This window comes from Silene latifolia, chromosome Y (assembly GCF_048544455.1).
Source record: "Silene latifolia isolate original U9 population chromosome Y, ASM4854445v1, whole genome shotgun sequence".
NCBI lineage: Eukaryota > Viridiplantae > Streptophyta > Magnoliopsida > Caryophyllales > Caryophyllaceae > Silene > Silene latifolia.
Genome location: NC_133538.1, coordinates 359,625,849 through 359,634,556, shown reverse-complemented (window position 1 = coordinate 359,634,556; position 8,708 = coordinate 359,625,849).

Sequence of the window (8,708 nt, the reverse complement as noted above, 5' to 3'; positions counted from 1 at the left end):
TATCACTCTCATTCTTGTATTCTTAAGCAATATCTTTGCCTGCCACGCCTGATACATAAATACTCTGTCAAGCTATCTAAAATCATAGTAACAATCACTCTTGGCTTGGTGCCCGTGGTTTTTTCCCTTATTCCCAAGGTTTTTCCACGTATAAAATCTTTGTGTCTTTACTTTTTACTTGTTTATTTACTTACTAATACTAGTCAGGCAAGTTATTTGAGTTAGATCACCCCTCCTTAATTCCCCTAGCAGGACGTTCCTATTCAATAAAGTCCCTGCTAAAACAAGTATTACAGCTGGTGCAAACACTGTCAGTTTCGGGGAATGATAGTTTAGCTATTACATCCTTTTAGAAAACCAAGCAACAAAAATCAAGCATGTAGCTTGGTAGAGCAGGCCTAGCTTTCAAGCGGGTCAAAATTTTCCTTCTCCAATGATGAGCAACCTGCTTGAAATTTTAACAAAATTGCAAGCATATCCTTTTTTGTAACCATTAGAGATGCTCTAATAGTTCCTCTTTTAGGATATTTTTTTTAATGGATTTTTTTTCATTAATTTTTGATAGTAGTGTTTTGTGTCGGTCTAAGAGGGTGATTTTATCACCCTCGTGTCTTTTAATATGGGTCTTTAGGTTTGGTTATCCTCATAATCGATAATTGATTATGATGTGGTAACTTGTCCATTTTCCCTCGGTTTTATACTTGAATTTGATGCACGGAACCCGAGGTTCGAGGAGAACCTTTCCACGGTCAAGACATGGCGCAAGCACCTCACATTTGGCCAAACATCTAGCTGGGAGAAGTAAACAGTGAAGATGAGAAGAATTGAGAACAACTGAAGAGGTCAAGAAGCAAAGGAATTAAGGATTCCAAACGCGAGCTTAGGCGCAGCCTGCGCAAATGGTCAGCGCAGCTGCGCCCGATTGTGCAGGCAAGAGCAATTTCAGCGCAGCCTGCGCAGCTATGTTTTACGGGGCTTTCTAATCCGCATTTGGGCTTCTTAAGTGAGGATCTTTTTAGGTTTCCGTGAAGCCGTATATATACCCAAGATTTGAAGACCTCAAACACATCTTAGAACATCATCTAATCTCTTATACTCTCATAAGTAGGGTTTAAATCTTGTAACATTTTAGAAGACTTTTTCTACACAAGTTGTAATCTTTCCTTGTTATTTGGGTTTTATGAAGACTATGGAAGGCTAATCTTTCACTACTTGGTGTAATCCATTTCAAACTTTCATCTTTATCATTGTATTGACTCTCTAAACTCTAAACTCTAATCTTTCATTTATTTCAATTTCTATGTTTGAATGTCATGATGAATGTTTTGTTATGAGAAATAATTACCCTTGCCTCTATAACACTCATCTAGTGCTTGAATGTTGCAAATTTTCTTACTTTTGTGATGTTTTGTTGAAGCAACTCATATTGTTGTTATCTTGGTTTAAAGTATCAACCTTTGTGAGTAGAAACTGAATATATCATTGGGTTTGTTGGCTTAGACATACTCTTGTGATATCCCATTTACTTTCCTCTTGGTTTTGCTCTTCTTGCTCTTTGCTACAATTCATACATGGTTTAATGTTAGAATTTGTAGTTTAAGTAGGATTATCATTGTTGGCTTAGATAGTGGTAATCATTTGCTTGAGTTTTGTTGTTGGGTAAATGAATTTAGAGAGAAAAGAGTCATACTTTGAGAAAAGGTGGAACTTGTAGGATTATACCAAGTTTCCTCTCATATTATTGTTGTTTGCATACCAAGTGTTTGTTACTTTGTTTCATAAGCAAAAATCATATCTTTTTCATTTTGTTACTTGTTTCCTCCATGCCAATTCTCCTTTTATGTGTCTCAATTTTTGTCCATTGTTAATATCCATAGTTTGTGCATATTCTTGTGTTTTGTTCATTATCATTAGTTTAATTCAAGCTTTAGTCTTAATCCCTTCTCTTGGGTTCGACCCTTACTTCCCTTTACTACTATTCTTAGTGCATAGTGTAGAGTCAAGTTTGGTTTTATAAATTGTTAATTTGGTAGTTTAATTCTAGTATTTAGCGATCTAGTCTTTTATCCCTACCAAATTTTGGCGCCGTTGCCGGGGAAGGGCAACATAGCTAAAATCTTTAGTTGTGAAATACATGTTTAGTTGTTTTTATCTTCTTCTTGTTGTTAGAGGTAAGTGGAAGTTCTAATTTGTTTTGTGTAGTGTCAAAAGTTTATGCCTAGTTCCCCACAAGGTGGTGAATTCACTCCCGTTGAAGAAGACTCATTCGGGGCATACTCTTGGTTGTTTACAAACCCGTGGTATCAAAGACCACAAAGGGAAGACCAATTTGAAGAAAAAACCTTTGAACCACTTTCGATAGACCCCATTGAAGTAGACCCTCCAATGGCGAATGATACGAGAATTATTAGGGAGCTCCGGGCAAGGAATTATGACACTCAACCTATTTGCATAGCCTACCCACCTATGGGGGCTAATGCCAATTTTGAATTAAAAGGCTACTTCATCCAGAACCTTCCAAAGTTCCATGGACATGCGGGAGATGACCCGAATCGCCATCTTTCCGAATTTCATATGATGTGTTAAGGGGCCATTCCCAATGGTGTCACGGAGGATCAATTTAAGTTCAGAGCCTTCCCATTTTCACTACTTTTATCTTCAGCCGGGTACAATCCGTACTTGGAAGGACATGAAAGCGGCTTTTCTTGAGAAATACTACCCCGACTCAAGACATAACCATGCAAAGAAAGCCATCACTTCTCCGGAGCAAGATCCAAGTGAGATCTTATATGAGTATTGGGAGAGATTCAAGAAATTGGTTACTCAATGTCCCTACCATGGTCTTAGTGGTGATGACCTTTTGATCAACTTTTGTGATGGCCTTACCCAACAATATCAAATCATGGTGAATTCTACTACCGGTGGTGGGGTTGACAACTACTCCGTGGCGGAGGCAAATGAGATCATAGAAAGGTTGGCCGCTAGTACAAGGAACTATGGAAGAACCCGGGGGTCCAAAACTATTAACTCCATTGAGACACCTTCCTCTTCCAAAAAGCTTGAGAAAATCGCTGATGAGCTTACAAGAATGGTATCTCAACTAGTGGGAAACAATCAAGGAGGAGCACAAGGGTCTAACTTGGAGTGCAACTATTGTCAAGGTCCACACCCAATGGAAACTTGCCCCATCATGGAAGAACAAGGTATAAGCAAGGAAAATGTGAGTGCCATGATGCATGGTCAATATAACTCTTGGAACCCCAATGGAGGAGGGTATTACAAGTATGACTCGAGCGGCAACACTTACAACATTGGGTCAAGGGACAACCCCAACCTTTCTTGGGGAGGGGATACCTCAAGAAGCTTTCAAAATGGCCAATTCAATCACTTGAGGAACTCCAACTCACAAGGTCAAAGCACAAATTATCAAAGAAACAACAATCTTCAACAAGCAAAAGGAGGATCCTTCCAATTCGGAAACCAAGGTAACCAAGGTAACCACAAAAATTTTCAAGGGGGACTCCTCCTCTCAAGGAGATGAAGAATTATCTACCAAGGAGATGTTCAAGATGCTTATGAAAGGGCACACCGAGACAATCAAGAGGTTTGACAAGATGGATGCGGATAAAGTCTCAAGTGATTCAAGGGTGAAGAATCTTAAGATCCAACTTGGCCAACTTGCACAAGAAATGGCCAAGAACAATCAAAGGAACTCCAACTCAATCCCATCTACAACATTTCCTCCAAAGGAAAATGCTGGTGCAATGACATTGAGGAAGGGGAGAACTCTAGAATCCCCCCCCCCCCCCCCAAAGAAGAAGAGAAAAGCAAAGTCACATGAGAGGGTCGTTAACATTGAAGAAGAGCTTGTGATTGAAAAGGAGAAAGGGACACCCTCAAAGGCTAATGGGGAAGAAGAGAAGACTCCTCTGAGCAAGGACAAAGGAAAGAAAGAAAGCACCAACACCAAAGATCAAATTAAGAAGATCGAAAGAGAGTATGTTGCACCGGAGGTACCATTTCCTAGTGCCCTCACAAATCCCAAGAAGTTTGATAAAGACTCCGATCTTTATGAAACTTTTAGGAATTGTGAGGTCAACATCCCTCTTTTTACTATCATTAAATCCGTCCCTAGGTATGCAAAGTTTCTCAAGGAACTTTGCACCCCTAAACGGAAGCCGAGGAAAGGAATTGAAAGAGTCACGGTTAGTAGGCATGTCTCGGCAATTTTCAAACGAAATCTTCCTAAAAAGTGTGATGATTCGGGCATGCTAACTATAACGTGCTCAATTGGAGGCAAAGCTTTTGCTAGAGCTATGCTAGACTTGGGGTCTTCTATGAATGTTATGCCTTACTCCGTTTATGAGACCTTAGAATTGCCTCCCTTGTCTAAGACCAATGTTGTGATCCAATTAGCGGACTGTTCTACGATTCACCCCAAAGGCCTTGTAGAAGATGTGCTAGTAGAGGTTGACAAGTTCATGTTTCCGGCCGACTTTTATGTTTTAGACATGGAACCGGACTCTAAGGTTACACCCCTTTTGCTAGGGAGGCCTTTCATAAGAACCTATAAAACAAAGCTTGACATGTATGATGGAAATTTAACCATGGAATTTGAAGGAAAAATCTTGAGGTACAATGTGTATGAGACAATGAAAAACACCGATGATTTGAGCTTTTGTTACTTTCTTGATGTGATTGAACCATTGGCAAATCAAGTTTACCAGTTGTGTCATAGGGACTCACTTGAAGTGGCCCTTACTAACAATGTCGAGAAGGAAGGTTTGCGATTTTTGTTGTCTCATGATGTGCAGGAAAGTATAGAAGCATTGGAGGAAGAAGAACCATTAGAGGAAGTTAAGGAGGAAGAAGAAATAAAAGAAATTGAGGAGAAATTGCCGAGCAAGGGCGCAGCCTGCGTAACCATAGGGCGCAGCCTGCGCAACCTTGCGCAGCTCACCAGCGCAGCCTGCGTAGTTTCCAGCTCCGTGGAGGCTTGTATTTCTTCTTCTCCTTATGATTACCAAGACAAATTCCTTCCCCTAGAGGCCTCCCTTGAAAGACCACTCCCCTCCATTATAAAACCACCCACACCCAATCTAAAACCACTTCCCGACCACTTGAAGTATATTTTTTGGGGAAAACAACACCCTATCCCTCATAATCTCAAACCATCTTGAGGGTGACCAAGAGAAGAGATTGGTGGATGTATTGCAAAAATACAAGGGAGCTTTTGGGTGGAGCATTTGGATCGAAAGGGGATAAGCCCAAGTGTATGCATGCACAAGATCCGGTTGGAGGGATAAGTAAAGCCGGTTAGGCAACCCCAAAGGAGGTTGAACCCGCCAATGATGGAAGTCGTGAAAGAAGAGATAATCAAACTACTCCAAATGGGAATCATCTATCCCATTAGCGATTCTCAATGGGTAAGCCCTACTCAATATGTACCGAAAAAGGGTGGGGTGACGGTAATCGAAGGCAAAGAGGGATCTTTAATTCCCACTCGGATTCAAACCGGGTGGAGAGTTTGCATCGATTATCGCCGCCTTAATGCCGTGACATTTAAAGATCATTTTCCCTTACCCTTTCTAGATCAAATGCTAGAGAGGCTAAGGGAAAAGAATTCTGTTATTTTTTGGACGGATACTCCGGGTATTTTCAAATCCCCATACACCTGGAGGATCAATCCAAAACAACATTTACTTGCCCTTTTGGTACTTATGCTTACCGCCGCATGCCCTTTGGATTGTGCAATGCCCCCGGCACATTCCAATGGTGCATGATGAGCATCTTTTCGAACTATGTGGAGCGCATTTTGGAAGTCTTCATGGATGACTTCACCATCCATGGGGACTCATTTGACTCGTGTCTAGACCACCTCGCTATGGTCCTATCACGGTGCATAGACTCTCACCTCATTTTAAATTCTGAAAAGTGTCACTTAATGGTGATTAGCGGGATCGTGTTAGGACATATAGTGTCGCGAAGAGGGATTGAGGTGGATACGGCTAAGGTGGATGTGATTAAAACCTTGCCGTATCCATCTAATACTCGAGACGTGAGGTCGTCCTTGGGACACGCGGGCTTCTACCGTAGATTTATTGAAGACTTTTCCAAGATAGCTTACCCCTTGTGCAAGCTCTTGCACAAGGATGTGGAGTTTGTTTTTGATGATGCTTGTAGGGTGGCATTCGATTCTTTGAAAGAAAGGCTTGTGACGGTCCCAATAATTCAAGCTCCAAAATGGGACCTTCCCTTTGAAATCATGACCGATGCTAGTGATTATGCCCTTGGCACGGTTTTAGGCCAAAGGGAGGGGAAGGTAGCTCATGTGATCCAATATGCTTTTTTGCTATTGAATGATGCTCAACGAAACTACACCACCACGGAAAAGGAGTTCTTGGAGGTGGTGTATGCCATGGAAAAGTTTCGGGCTTATCTCTTAGGTGCTAAGGTCATTATTTATACCGATCACAAATCCATAAGGCAACTCATGGACAAGAAGGACACCAAGGCGAGGTTAATGAGGTGGGTTCTCTTGTTGAGCGAGTTTGACATCGAAATCAAAGATAAGAAAGGGAGTGCCAACATGGTAGCCGACCATTTGAGTAGCCTTCACATTAATGAGGATCTAGTGAAGACCATGGGAGTAGTGGATGGTAGCTTACCACATGACTCTTTATATGATATGAAAGCCATTGAGCCTTGGTATCTAACCTTGTCAACTACATGGTGACTAGGAAGTTTCCCACATCCTTATCTTCTAGCCAACGCCACAAGTTGAAGAGTATCTCCTGCTACTTCATATGGGATGACCCCTACTTGTGGAAAATGCGCCAAGACAATATTATCCACCGTTGCATTCTGGATGTGGAAATCCCCTCAATCCTCCAACATTGCCATGAGTACGCTTGTGGGGGGCATTTTGGTCCTCAAAGGACCGACCGAAAGATCTTGGAATGTGGGTTCTATTGGCCTCGTATTTTCCGGGATGCCCAAGCTTATGTGAAGACTTGTGATCGGTTTCAAAGATGTGGAAACATTTCTCGATGGCACGATATGCCTCAACAACCAATACTCTTTTGTGAAGTATTTGATGTTTGGGGGATCGACTTCATGGGTCCCTTTCTGAATTCAAGCGGGTTCATTTACATCTTGCTTGCCATTGACTATGTTTCTAAGTGGGTGGAGGCGATCCCCACAAGAGTTGATGATGCCAAGACCGTGTCTAGATTTATTCAAAGCTATATCTTCTCAAGATTTGGTTGCCCTAAGGCTATAATAAGTGATCGAGGCACGCATTTTTGCAAACGGGTTATTCAAGGATTATTGAAGAAATATGGAGTCCTCCACAAGGTCTCCACCGCTTATCACCCTCAAACCAATGGGCAAGCGGAGGTATCTAACCGTGAGATTAAAGGAATCCTTGATAAGACGGTGAACCCGGACCGGAAGGATTGAAGCAAACGGTTGGACGATGCATTATGGGCGTACCGCACGGCCTATAAGACTTCTATTGGCATGTCTCCATATCGTCTTATATATGGGAAAACATGCCACCTACCGGTGGAAGTTGAACATAAAGCTTATTGGGCCATCAAATCTTTTAATCAAAGTGTAGAAGAAGCGGGGTTGCATTGAAAGTTGAAAATTCAAGAGATGGAGGAACTCCGGTTAGATTCCTATGACAACGCCGCAATCTACAAGGAAAAAGCTCGGGTGTGGCATGACAACATGATAACTCGGAGGAGTTTCAAGGAAGGAGAAAAAGTTCTTGTATTTTAAAATCGGTTTAAGCTTTTTCCGGGAAAGTTGAGGTCTTGGTGGTTCGGTCCCTATATTGTGAAGAAAGTGCATCCACATGGAGCGGTGGATGTGGAGACTACCAACTCGGGAAAGTTGATCAAGGTGAATGGGCAATGAATCAAAGGTTATCATGAAGAGATGCAAGACCTTGGGGAAGAAGAAATTCAATTGGAGGACACCGTCTATGAAGATTAACCTTCAAGAAGCATTATGGTCGAGCAACGACATTAAACAACGGCAAACTTGTAAATATTTTATCCCAATTTAATTGTTTTCTTAGTGTAGTTCATTTCCGTATTTTATTTTATTGCATGTTAATTCCATTTTCAATAATTTAATTTGCATTGAAATTCAAGAGGCACTTGAGGTTTTTTAATGGTGTAGTGATTTGCACAACCCTCTTGGAAGGCGTGCCCAAGAGGATACGAGAGCCGAATTTACCTTACAAATTCATATGAAGAAGCCAAGGAAAGGAAACAAGGGAAAAAGAGCAAAATTTGGCTAAGTATGAAATTTGGGAATTAAAAGAATTGGGAGGAAATTTGTGAGATGGAGCGCAGCCTGCGCAAAGGGTCAGTGCAGCTGCGCCCGATTGCGCAGGCAAGAACATAAATTGCGCAGCCTGCGCAGGTCTGCTATTTTGTTTCCTCAATCCTCAATTACCCCGTCATTCTTCATCATTCAAAAACTCCCCTTTGTCAACCAAAAACTCTCAAAACTCCTCTCAATCTCTCAAACAATCACCAAATCACTACTCACCATCAACAAACTTCAAATCTATCAACCAAATTCTCCACACAACTCAATTTTTTCATCAAAAACACCATCAAAACACCAAATTTCTGAAAATCCCCCAAATTTCCCAAGAACCCTAACTTTTTCCGGGTGGAATTGAAGCTTCT